This window comes from Saccostrea echinata, unplaced genomic scaffold, assembly GCF_033153115.1.
Source record: "Saccostrea echinata isolate AGI-Se365-2 ecotype Australia unplaced genomic scaffold, CSIRO_AGI_Sech_v1 ptg000034l, whole genome shotgun sequence".
Taxonomy (NCBI): Eukaryota; Metazoa; Mollusca; class Bivalvia; order Ostreida; family Ostreidae; genus Saccostrea; species Saccostrea echinata.
In genome coordinates, this window is record NW_026889783.1 from 2,547,249 (window position 1) to 2,561,414 (window position 14,166).

At 31.9% G+C, this 14,166-nt stretch overlaps 1 protein-coding gene across 1 annotated transcript in view; it reads right to left on the bottom strand.

The window, feature by feature from the left end:
- Positions 1 to 9,123, bottom strand: part of LOC133199544 (protein Gawky-like) — a 33,112-nt gene extending 23,989 nt beyond the window's left edge. Inside the window, exon 1 of the mRNA XM_061335360.1 lies at positions 9,010 to 9,123. The gene's annotated coding sequence lies outside the window, so the exon portion shown is untranslated. The remainder of the gene's footprint in view (positions 1 to 9,009) is intronic.
- Positions 9,124 to 14,166: the final 5,043 nt, after the last annotated feature.

The window sequence follows — 14,166 nt, forward strand, 5'->3', positions numbered from 1 at the left end:
GGAGTGGTGGTCAACAATGGATCATTTTCAAACCCGTGAATGTAAAAAGAGGTATAGCATCCTTTCCCAACATTTCACCTACTACAATGTTTGAATGGAAATTACCTATACCTAAAAATAGATTTACTTGGCATATTATCTTATATAATGAATAATAATGGTTTAGGATTAATGGATTATGTATGTGTATTTATATCTTAAACTAATTTCAACTGGTTTGAATTTAACAAACCAACTTTGTGAAATGAATATGTGGAACTACTTACTTTATATAATACATGTAATATAATTCACAAGATTTTTCTCCTAAACTTATGATCTGATTCAAAATATAAATTCATGAGAAAAACTTATTAATAATAAAATCCTTTAAAAAGGCAAAAAAAGAACATCAGGATACATAATTCTGTAAAATAACTGAAAACATGTTGATAATTGAAAAATGAAAATTAAATATATATTATGCAGAGAGGCTGGTTGTGAAGTGATAAAGGAGAAGATTTCCTGTGTATAGTTAAAGTTTTTCTTGTAAATTTATATTCTCAATCAGAGCATAAGTTTTCGTAATATAAAATGGGTAAATAAATTCTGTATGCATACATTTCAGTATTCTTTTTATTAATAATTATACAAAACTAGAACTGTTCAAAAGGGACAAATACCCCCCGCTGGGTTTTTCAGAGAAGATACCAAATCACTAATGTTTTCTAGATGTGAGAGGTGTTCACAATTTGCTTAAACATTTAGAGTGAAAATTTAATTACTCATTATATTTTTTTTAATGAATGAAAATAAGGTGCAGCCTAATAAAACATCAATACTAGTCACATGCTAGTAATTACAGTGTTTTTTATTACATTGAAAAAATAGTTTGCAACTATATGTCATCTTTGTGAGACATGACACTCTGCAAATTGATTGTTGAAAAAAAAAATATCGTAATTAATTATACAAAATCAAATTGATCTTAATACCTTTATATCAAACTCATTTTAAAAATAAAAGGCTGGTTCCAGTAACTATGTATTTTGACAGACATAAATTACAATTAAGAGACTTAGACAACAGAGATCTTTATTTCTTTCTGCCCAATTCCCAGGAGATATAGATAAGACCTGCTTGATCAGAGATGCCCTAACAGCTTCCCACACTGAACTCATTAATTAATCTTTAACTGGATGCATGTCCACTCATTACTCCCAAGGGACAAATGGATTTACACTATCTGCCGTGTAATGTAAAAACCGTTTTTAATACTGTGTGATTCTTTTTTTACTTCTAATGAGTAGTTTTAACCTGTAGTTCACATTTTTGTACAGATGATATAGATTCTATGTCTCAAACCTTAGACATGAACCCGAAATGACTAAGTCAATAAAAATAATTAAAAAAAAAAACACCTGTAAAATGCAGAAAAATTACCAAATAATGTTGAAAATACCAGGTGCATATCTTCATATGGTAAATAATAAGTGTACAAATTTTCATACAAATCTATGCAATAGTCTCTGGGAACAGATCCGGACAAAACCACATAATAAAAATGAAAAAAACACCTGTAAAATGCAAAAAAATTATCCAATCATGATGAAAATACCAGGTGCACACCTTCATATGGCAAAGAATAAGTGTACAAATTTTCAGACAAATCCTTGCAACAGTTTCCAAGAAATGATCTGGACAAAATCTTGTCTACAGACAGACGGACAGACAGACAGACGGACAAGCTGATTCCAATATACCCCCCCCCCTAAACTTCGTTTGCGGGGGGTATAATAAACTTCGTTTGCGGGGGGTATAAATATAAATGAGTTCATGGAATAAGATTATTCATGACATGGAAATATCTTGAACATTTTTTTAATTATGCGTGGAAAAATTCATCATCCATGCAAAAACAATCCATGATTTATACTAACAATAGAAACTGTGTAATCCAACACCTGTGCAATCCATTTCACTATGAATTCTGACTTAATTCCCACTTTTACTATATTCCATGTTCTTGAAACTTTGCAATCTGACTCCCTGTCTATTCAAACACAAAATTTGTCTGCCAGAGCATGTAAGATTAGACAGGTTTCACTGTACTTTCTAAATTTTAGGGTTTTTCATTGAAATAAAGAACTATAATAATAGGACACCTGGCATATTTACAAGAAAAATAATAGGCCACTCTGTCCTAAACCTCCTAAAATTATAAGCCAACTAATAGTCGATAATATTCAATTCTTTCCCATCATAATTACATGAAGTCAGGTTAATGCATCTACAGGTAATAATTATAAATAAAATACTGAACAATGTAACACTAGTGCATTTAGGCTATTCCAAGTTTTTCATCTGTTTAGCATCCACCCATCTTTCAAAAACCTACCTACTTTTTCACAGAAAACACACAAGCCCAAAAATAAAACACAGACTTAAAAGTCATAAAAATGACATCATTCAAATGATTTGATTTCATTAATCTATTTTTCTAGAAGAAAGATCTATTCTTTAGCAAACTCAAGGTATTAAATGCTTAAAATACACCTAATATGACTTATCATACACAATTATTTAGAGAAATTGTCAGAATTCAAAGATTTCGACCAAAATAATCAATTTCACGAATTTCCACAGATTTATGCTAAGCCATGTATTTTAAAATCTCTGAATCTCTTTCAGTAAGATTTTCTCCATTTTTTTCTGATTCTTCAGGTTCATTGACATCATTCTTATGAGTCTTCTTCCTAAACTGAAGAGTTTGCTGTCCAATAAATTATATAATTATATTCCATGAGAAGTTTATTCGTCACAGCATCATGCTTGTCCACTTCTCTGTGCTTATATTGGTAGTGAAGCGTATCAGCAACAAGAAATTACCGGGTATACTATATGAAGCGACCTGGGGATCAAGATCTAATACTCAACTGTCATTAGCTGACAAAATCTTCAGTTGCAGAAAGCAGTATATTAATCAGATGTGAATGGAAAACAAGAGGCCCATGGGCCACAACGCTCACCTGAGTAACTTTGGCTGTTCTTCACCAGATTGTTCTCCTTGTAATACCTATTGTGGCCCCACCCTACCTCCGGGGGCATGATTTGAGCAATTAAGAATCTACATAACCCCAGAATGCTTCCACATAAATTTCAGCTTTTCTGGCCAGGGTTCGATATTAATGTTAGTCCGTTAGTCTCAGACTAATACATTTTCATTCGGACTTATAAAATCTGTGGCTAATTAGTCCGAACGGACTAATAAAAATTTCTCGAAAAAAAAAATCAATAAATTACCAATGTTCAATTCTCGACACTTTCACTGGAAAACCCTGCATGTATTTTTAGCTTTCTAGCTTCTTGGCGGGAAGTTAGGCAATTCCGAGTCAATTCAGTGCTTAATTTTAGGACTGATTGGTATAAAATAAAACATTTTAGCAATTATGATTTAGTATGACACATAATGAAAGATGTCGGACGTTCGGATGCAATGTATAGAGAAAAACGAATGAGATCAGGAATACTATCGTAGTTCCTGATAGCGAGATTTCATTGAAATGAATCTTGGAATAAAACATTTCACGTAAATGCTTTGTTAATTTCAAAAAAGTATAAAAAGTATATTGCAAAGTTTATTTTTAAATTAACCGTTCCAATTTTTTTTTTTTTTTTTTTTTTTTTTTGGACAGACTCATAAAATTGCGTGTGTACTAGTAAAAGTAAAGAAGCACTAGTCCGGCCAGACTAAAGCCTAAAAATGTTAGTGTCGAACCCTGCTGGCCCAGTGATTCTTGAGAAGAAGAATTTTAAACAGTTTTTTTTTCAATATATTTCAATGTAAAACTTGGATTCCCTATTGTGGCCTTACCCCACCCCTGGGGGTCATGATTTGAACAATTTATATTATACATTACCCCAAGATACTTCCACTAAAGTTTCAGCTTTTCTGACCCAGTGAATCTTGAGAAGAATTTTAAAACATTTTTTCTATATATTTCAATGTAAAACTTGGATTCCCTATTGTGGCCCTACCCTACCCCTGGGGGTCATGATTTGAAAAATTTAGATTCTACAATATCCCAGGATGCTTCCACATAAATTTCAGCTTTTCAGACCCAGTAATTCTTGAGAAGATTTTTGAAGATTTTTTAATTATATTTCAATGTAAAAATTTGATTTCCTATTGTGGCCCCACCCTACCCCTGGGGTCATGACTTGAACAAATCAGATTCTAACTACCCCAGAATGCTTCCAGATAAGTTTCAGCTTTTCAGGCCTAGTGGTTCTTGAGAAGAAGATCTCCCCTTGAAAGGGGACTTGTCCCTTTATCTTTACAATTTTAAACTCCCCTTCTCCCAAGGATGCTTTGTACCAACTTTGGTTAAAATTGGCCCAGTGGTTTTTGAGAAGAAGTTGAAAATGTGAAAAGTTTACAGACAGATGGATGAGGGACAAATTGTGATCAGAAAAGCTCACTTAAGCTTTCTCAAGTAAGCTAAAAATGTAAATAGAAAATATGACTGGCCCTTACAGACTTTAATCGGCCATCATTAGGGATGGGTATTACCAAAAATTTATCAAGATTTTTCAAAGATATATCACAAAATTATCATGATATTTTTATACATAATTTTTTCATGCCCCTGTATCAAAGATTCAGGGGTATATAGTTTTTGCCCTGTCTGTCTGTTTGTCCGCAAAAACTTTAACATTGCCCATAACTTTTGATTAGTTGGAGCTATGACTTTCATATTTCACATGTCTATTCCTTGTGACAAGACCTTTATTTTGGTACCACCATATTTGACCTTGACCATGTAGTTTGACCCAGTTTTGCAAAATTTTACCCAACTTTAACCTTGGCCATAACTTTTGAACAATTGGTGCTAGGGCTTTCAAACTTCACATATGTAATCCTTGTGACAAAATCTTTCTTTGGACACCAACAACTTTGACCCTTTGACCTTGACCTAAGAGTTTGACCTACTTTTGAAAAACTTTAACCTTGGCCATAACTTTTGAATGGTTGGTGCTACGGCTTTCATACTTCACATATGTAATCCTTGTGACAAGACCTTCCGTTGAATACCAACAACTTAGACTTTTGACCTTGACCTTGGAGTTTGGACTACTTTTGGAAAACTTTAACCTTGGCCATAACTTCTAAACAGTTGGTGCTAGGGCTTTCATATTTAATATGTCTATTCCTTTTGACAAGACCTTCCTTTGGATACTAACAATTGTAATCCATTGACCTTGACCTTGGAGTTTGACCTACTTTTGAAAAACTTTAACTTTGACCATAACTTTTGAACAATTGGTGCTACGGCTTTCATATTTCACATGTGTATTTCTTGTGAGAAGGCCTTTCCTTGTGCACCATTAATTTTGATCATTTAACCTTGACCTTGATGTTTGATTTACTTTTGAAAAACTATAACCTTTTCCATATCTATTCAATGGTTGCTGCTAGGGCTTTCATATCTCACAGGTATATTCCTCGAGACAAGACCTTATTTTTTGATTTGTGTTTAAGACAGTTTAATCTTCCCTATAAGTTGCCAAACGGGGGCATCAGTATTTCACAGACACATTTTGTTTTACTATGATTTTAAATGAATTACAATGAATTTTCTAACAAATATAGAGTGAAAATTTAACTTCACTTTTTCCATTTTTATTCATATATTAATAGAGCATGTCTGGATGCTAGAATGCAGTTGTTTTACAATATTTTGTTCTACAATTCCTGTAATTGTAATTCAAGAGTTTGAACAAAAAAATTAATTATTTCTGGAATTTATAATTACATACTGAATACTGGTATTTGAGTCTCCATATCTCGATACGTATCGTGCAATAAAAAATTAGGATATACCGGTATATCGATAAAATTGCACATCCATAGCTATCATATCTGCTCAGTGTTAAACTTAAAGGCCATTTCGGCTGTTTATTTTCTTCAGCCATTTTGAAAATTTTTATTGGCAAATGGCTGCTGACTCTGGACCTGTCTCTGTTTTATAATGGTGTAAGACTTAATATGGCTGTAATTGCTGCAAAGGGATTTGCCACTGAAAGGGTTTTTTATATCACATATCTAAATTTCTTAAAAATGAAACACAATATTCTTGAAACATATAATTATCATTTTAATATTATCAGATAATTTTGAAAACAGTCACTCATAATTATGAGATAAAACATTGGTAATATAGGGTCCTCAAAGTAAATATCTCCACTAATTAGATAGGGGTCACACGGTACTGAAACATCATAGGTTTCAATGGTCAATAAGAACTTGTATAGCTAATCGTATTAATAAATATATTGAATAGATTTTGATGTTAATAAATGGATCACACAATATGGGTTGGGGGAAAATTTGACATTGATAATATGCCAATGGTATTGATTTTTTTGATTGTGAGCAATCTTATATTTGAACGTCTGGCAGAGTGAAATAACCAAGAAAATGTGCAGACAAGTAGAGAAGACAGTGAAGATGAAACTGTTGACAACTTGGGACTTCGAATCAATAGAATGATATACCACATTTTGATAAATACAGGAATTTAAATTTTCCTTTGTTGAGTATTTTAATAATATTTTAATCTTTTGTCTGTTCCAGTAGTGAATATCAATTACTAGAAATTACGAGGGTTGTCCAAAAAGTTCGTGGACAATGAGGTTTTTGTCAAAATTAATCGTTCAAGATATACTTATTGTATACCAAAATATTAGTTATGCAAATCCAAGTTAGAATAGTTTGGGCCAAAATAAAAAATACTTTTGTTTCCCCTAACGCGACCGACCCAATTAAATCCCACCGACTGAAGTTTTTTTAAAGAAGATTATTCAAATTTTTTTTTTTTAATGTTTATCAACTTTTACAAAATACAATTTAACCAAAACCCGTTCTTATCAGAAATTCAGAATGTATTTTCAAAGCTGCTGTCAGAAAAAAATAAACATTTACCTACCTACCTACCCAACTTAAGATTCTAGGGTCGGGTTAGGGGAAACAAAGATATTTTTAATGATGGCCTTGGCTTTTATTGTTTGAACTTAATATATTTATAAAAATCGCGGTCATTAAAGGTAGCCGATAGTGCACACGGACCAGGGTTAAATGCCATAAACTTTTAAATAAAGTGTTCTGATTAAAATGATTATTTTCTTTATAAAACGAGTCAAAGCTTAATACAAATTAAATGTGTCACAAATAAAGCGGCAATCGTCATTTTCTGATATCTTTAGTATCGCTTAATAAATGGACAGTGAAAATATTAAGTGAAAACCGCAAGAAGTATGTTTCAAAAATTGACAGAAAAAGCGACGTCGGCCATCCAAACGGAACAGCGTCCAATCATACAATTATATTTTAATATGGTTGAAACGACGTCAGACACAAAACACTTATTCCAAACAACTTGAAATTATTGGAATATATTCAGTTCATTGATACGTAATTGGTGTATACGATTTTTCAATGGTGTGTAAAATTTCGGAGACACTACAAGAAGTGGAAAACCACTTTTATTTGATGAACATAGAATATCCCTATTCATGACATTGTTATAAATCTAGTGCTGTCGGACTGGGCTGTGCAGCCTGTGTATTCGAAGTGTTTATATTGATGACGCTCGTAAATTATTGTGTATTGTTTTGAATTTTAAAAATTAAATCAATTATGGTCTATACATAAATATTATTGCACACACTTGGCAGTGTGGCATAATAAAGAAAATAAGCATGTGTCCATGAACATGTGATAAAAATTCAAAATCCATATCTTTGACGTTATCATGAAATTAGCGTTACGTCAGACTGGGCCGTGCGGCTTGCATATACAAAGTATTTACACCTATAGTGTTCATAAAATAGTGTGCATTGTTTTAATTTTTCATATATTTACTAAATTATGGTCTATATGAAGATATCATACACGTTTGCCACTGCGGACTTTATTTAGAAAATTAAGCATTTGTCCATGAACTTTTTGGACAACCCTTGTACACTTCTTCAATGGCGCCATACGCCATTACGAATTTCACAACATTCCTACTAGATTCTGTGCAACATTTTTAAAATACATTTTGTTAATTAGTTAATTAGTTCTTGTCTTAAAATGTATCATTTCCTTTCAATGTTTTATAAGTACAACAAATTTGTGGTTGGGGCATAAATTATAGTTCTGAACAGGGACAAAGCCCCTGCATTTGCAGAAAAAAGGGCCCAGTTTCACCTCCTGCAAAATTCTAGTAGGAAATGTGAAAAAAAGTCTTCCTAAATACTTTCTTATGCACATTTGTGCGTCCAAATGCCACATATTATAAATTATACCTTACTAGTTGTTAATAATCCAATTATCACTCATATATCAATATCATCTAACAGGTTCAATAGACGCAATAATTGAGCTGTTTTGAAAACACAATAAGAACTTCATTTAACCACGTTGGACGCCTATGACATCAGAGCAACGTAACATTGGTGATCAAAATTTGCACAATGAGAAATTTCCAACTTTGCCAAAACATAAAAAAAATTATTAATTTTCTACCAGAGAATATTAAATGGATGATTTTAATAGCATGTAAACTTTGTCAGATGATAAAAATCCTTTAATATTCCATGTGTGTACATTTATGGATTATAGCACTTTATATAACAATGCCATACCAACATCATAGAACTTATCAATAATCAAACTACAATGGTATTGAGAATGAGTGATAAACAGAATACCAATGACTACCGTCTGCCAATGACTAGCATGTGTACGCACCAATTGATTTCTTAAAGTAGTTCTAGACTTTCTCCCAACTTTTTAGAACGAGTTTAATGCACATTCTCAAAAGTTAGTAGCAGGTACTTCAACACACAGACTAAACCCTTCGGTGTCATTCAGTCACTTACAGTCATTTCGTGATACTTCTTAGTAATAGGAAATCTTTCTTAATTGCAGCTATCTATATCGTTTTTCCTGTATTTTAACGCATTTTTTGCACAAATACTTACCTACAACGTCGAACACTGGTGACAATCAATGCAAAACATCTTTGCAAGAATACGCTTCTGCACGGACCGTCAACAAATATGGCGTCTTCTACCACAATCCAAAGATCCGTACAGCTGAGATTAGAAATAGAATATCGATTTTCTGTGTTTTACGCTAAAATAAGAAATGATGCTTTGGTTTGAGAAAAGGATGATCTAGATTACAATTGAAGATAATCAGTCATAACGTAAGGGCGTCTTTATATTTCGGTATGGGTCCTGAAAGACCTATATGGAGGATCATTAGCAACATAAAAACCTACCTACAGGTTTATTAATTAAAAACTGAACTACTCATCATTTACAATTCAAAATAAAAAGCGTGGCTGAATTAAACATTTAAAACTTTGATAAAACAATTTCATAAATTATTAAAATATTTCAATTCATATTATTTATTTATCGTCAAACCCCCTATATTTTATGTGAAATCAGTAAGCACTTCAGTTTTCCTTTATACACTATTCCATCCAGTGGCGGATCCAGAATAACTAAAATTAAAAAAAGATCTTTCTATTTGTTTCATTACTTTACATAAAGATAGGACTTTCCTGTAAATTACACAATTTAAATCAATTACGCTTCAAAGATATTAGAAATTTAAAACAATTATTTACCGACTCCGCATTTAAATAAAAGACAGTTTTAAGTCATTTTAACTGAGGAAACATGAGATTATTCAAGTTCAAAATCGAGTGAAAATTTTAATTTTAACGTAAATAACATATATCTTGTTTATCTACACTCAAGGCCATTCCAAGTTATTTCTCTGTTTAGCGTCCACCCATCTTTCAAAAACCTAACTATCGCAAAAAACACAAAAACCAAAAAAAAAAAAAAAGAAAAAGAAAAAAACACAGAATTTATAATCATAAAAATGAGGTCAATCAAAGGATTTGATTTTATTAGATCTATTCTATTTTTCTCATAGAAAGATTTAATCTGTAGAAAAATCTAGCATGACTTATTGTAGACAAATATTTAGAGAAATTGACAGAAATCGAAGATTTCAACCAGAATAATCAATTTCATGACTCCTGATTTTGTTTTGTTTTTTCTAGTATGAGGTGTCAAAAACCTAGGCGCACGCGGATGCTAAACATAGAAAAAACTGGGAATGGCCCAATCTCGTATTTTTATTTTTTTTTTTAACCCAGATACGCCATACATGTATATAGCTTTAAATACGTTATATTAACGTAATTTTTTGTTGTTGTTGTTGTTGATACTTTTCCTAAAATACAATTTAATACTATTTTAAATCTTCAAAACTAATTTTCTATGCTTACAAGTTTGAGATGAAGGGAGAAAAATCTAAACTGGAAAAAATTCCCAGTAATACGTTGACATATTGTAGTGGGCCCTAGTGGCGGAGTTAGGGTTCATTGGACGTTTTTTAAAATAGTTCTGAAAACAATGTTTAAGTTCATTACTACAGTGTAGCAAACAAGATACAAAAAATAATTCAGAGAGTAACCTGGCGTGTTTTTCGCTTATGATGACGGAGTTTTGGTAGTAGGGGATACATGTATATACATGTGTATAGCGAAAATATTGACTGGGTTTAAGGGCAACATGCGTTTTGTTGGACCCAAGAACCGATCTATTTGCCTGAGGCGGTTTGCCTGTATCTTATGCTGGCTTCCACGATGTAAATTTTCTTTACAATCGATTACAATATTGGTCAATTCCGGTTCTGTCGACAGGCCCGTAGCAACGTTTTTAAAAGTGGAAGTGGGTGTGCAACCGCCCCCTCCGAAAAATGTGACCAAAAAAAAAAAAAAAACACAAAAAAGTGTTGGGGGGGGGGCATCTTCTATAGGTAAATTTACTTTAGCAAAATACGTACAAAAAAGTGTCCCCTTCCCCTTTTGCGTTTGACGGACCTGTATATTTATGTGACTGAGATAATATCCCGTGCGAACGAGATAATTACCTCATGAGAACTACATAATATCTGAGATATTAAGTCGTGTGATCCAGATATTATGTCATATGAACGAGATAATACGGTGCGAACGACATGACATTTTTCCGATAAACAGCTAATATAAGAAGTAAAAAAAAATATTTGCATGCCCTAAATAATTACAGTTAAGCCCCCCCCTTTTTTTTAAAGACTGGTCCTGCGCTACCCTGGCCTGCCGATACTACGTGCCTGTGTTTTACCTATTTTATATATGCAAGAAGTTGATGTTAGATGATCCCCATACATTGAAGAAAAACTCAGATGTTGTTCTTACAAGCTTAGCCGGACGTGGGCATGGTACTAGTTTTTACTCGGATGTAGAAGCAAAATTCAGTCCATAGAAAATTCAGTGATGTCGGGTATCAGCAGTGCACGTTGAAAGTTTTGTTACGGTTTGATTGTCAGAGAGCATCGAAACGTTATGAATTTGGTATATATAATAAATTTCAGTAATTACATGCGTTTTCTTCATCGATCTCAAATATTTTGATGATAATAAATACATTTCTATCTTTTATCTGGTTTAATTAATTTTGATTGATAACAATGCATTGAACAGTTGAAAATTAAAGTAACTAGTTTCACTTCTGTTTATTTTGATGCTAATATTTGTAGGCCTATGTAGTTTGGTAATACATGTACATTGTAAAATGTTTATGTTTTTCTACTGTGAGATATAAAGATATCATATTCAAATTCAGGTATGTTTTCTTGGACTCTTTAAAAAATACTTTGAAATGCTTAACATTTCTTTGCGGCTGATTTGATGCTATAAACATGATAAATGGATCGTAATTCGTTTTTCATTTGAGCCTCGCATGAAATTCAAAATATACCACCCCTTTCCGATAAAAAAAGTAACAAAGCATAAAAAGGTATATCCAGGAAATTTACGTTAAGTAATGTAATAGCATCTAAATAAACTTGATGATTTATAATGATAATAATGTGCCAAAATTCATTAGTTTATAAAGTTGTAAGCTTCTTAGAATCGATGCATGTTGGTATATATATATATAGGTCCCTGCTGCAAGGTCCTTACTCGGGTATATTGGTGTGTGATGGAAAAATTATAACAGTATTCGAAATTTATAAACTGATTAAGGAGGTTCGATCCTGAGCCTTTGAGCAGATTTTGGTCTGGACCTTTATTTCTAAAATTCTGCATCATTTTTAAGTTCTAATATTAAATCTGGATTCTACAATGCAAATTAAACTATATCCAATGAAAAAACCGCGGTTAAATTCCATTCAAATAGGATTAAGCTAGGAACTATATTTTGTGGCGGAAGGTTTTTTTTAGAAGAAAATGATCAATTTTTCCCTTTTGAAGTATATACAGTACTGTTAAGTTTAAATTCCTGTTTTTCCATGCTGGTTGCACACAGAGCTGTTTTTTGCAGTGAAATGTTTTATTCTGGTTCTGAAATATCTATTAAGTTATTTCTCATGAATTCTTTCATTATATTGTGACAAATATAGTAAATATATTCTGAAAGTCCAGGAAAAAATTGAGCCAATTTTAACATAAAATTAACACTTTTTTAGTAATATCTAAAAATTTACATCATAGACCCCCACTTTTGTTTTTCTTTTCTGAATATATAATATAACTTTGATCAATCTGCTTAAATTCAGCAAAAGTTTAAGACTTTAAAATAATTTTTTTGCTTGTTAAATTTTTAATGCCAGAAAAATCACATTTTGTGAGTGCAGAAAGGTCAAATAATTGATTATGCGAAGAAATTTGCAACTTTTTCTTTGTCACAATTTCAATGTGTCTTTTTTTAAATAAACTAATAGTTTATTTTGTCCATGCTTTATTTGGATAAAAACATTGGAGGGAAAAACGTCGAAGAGGTGATTTTTGATTAAGACACAAATTTCAGTGCAAAAAGGTCATATTAAATGTACTGTAGCGCCAAAAGAAGCATATTGACTCCCATTTTTTGTTTTGATTTTTAATTAAGCTATGTGTGTAGAAACTAAAAATATACTTGACAAAAAAAGTTTAAGACTTTAAATATCAGGATCCAACCTCGTTAATACACCAGATTATGAAATAAAAACCAATGTCAGATTTATCGACATTCTTATGAACGATCATCTAGAGAACACATTATTCGATGACGTAGTACGCAACGCAAGAAGTACACAATCCCTTCACTCCGATTTTGCAGGTTTGTGCGTTGCATGTAAATATTCGATTTGTATAGGATGCATCATGCAACTTATTGGTGACAAATCACCCATGCATAAACCTTTGCAGACATATTTCCGATGAAATAACCCCTGAAATTTTGCACTTTCTTAACATATCCCAAAATAATCTTATATTACAGTTAACCGACCCATGAAATGAAACGGTTTAAGTAATTTATGCATGTTACTTCAAACTATTATCAATGCAATTGTAAATGTGATTTAGTCACAATTGAATGATCAGACGAGTGTAGGTACCAGCTCATCATGCACAAAAATTATTGGAACGAAACGGTAAGGTGAAGGCCATCCATATAGCCCAGTATTATAACCAAGACAGCTGGTAATTGACCAGCTTGAGAGTGAAATTTAAAACATTACCATGATGTAAAATCTGTTTTATTATGGTATTCTTAAACTTGTTAAAAAGAAAAAAATGATCCTTTTTTCTGAGGTCAAGGTCAAGTAACCATGGAATCCCATTTTGCATGAGGGCTGAGACTGTATAGTTATCTTGTGAAACAATTCCATGGCTGCAGTATGATAATGCTACAATTTAATTTTTACAATTATTTAGGCTTTAAATGAAAAATAAATGTATTTTTTTTATTTATAACATGCATAAAGAAAACATCACAATCTTTATTTTTATTTCATTGAAAATGGCTAAGTGTAGGTAAGTTATGCCTTGGATTAAGTGAACATACAATTTATAAAGCCCTTATATTTGATTATGTGAATTATATAATGCTTGATTCTGAACTGTCTGTTTTGATAAAGGCATTATACAACCTTGTATTATGATAATTAATGTCTCAGAAACCATCCAAGTCTTATTTAGCATGTCTGATATTCTTGAATTTAAAACAAACAAATATTTGTACAGGGTAAGATTCAAGATGTATCATGTAAATTCAATGAAGCATAGATAGTATGAAACTTGTATA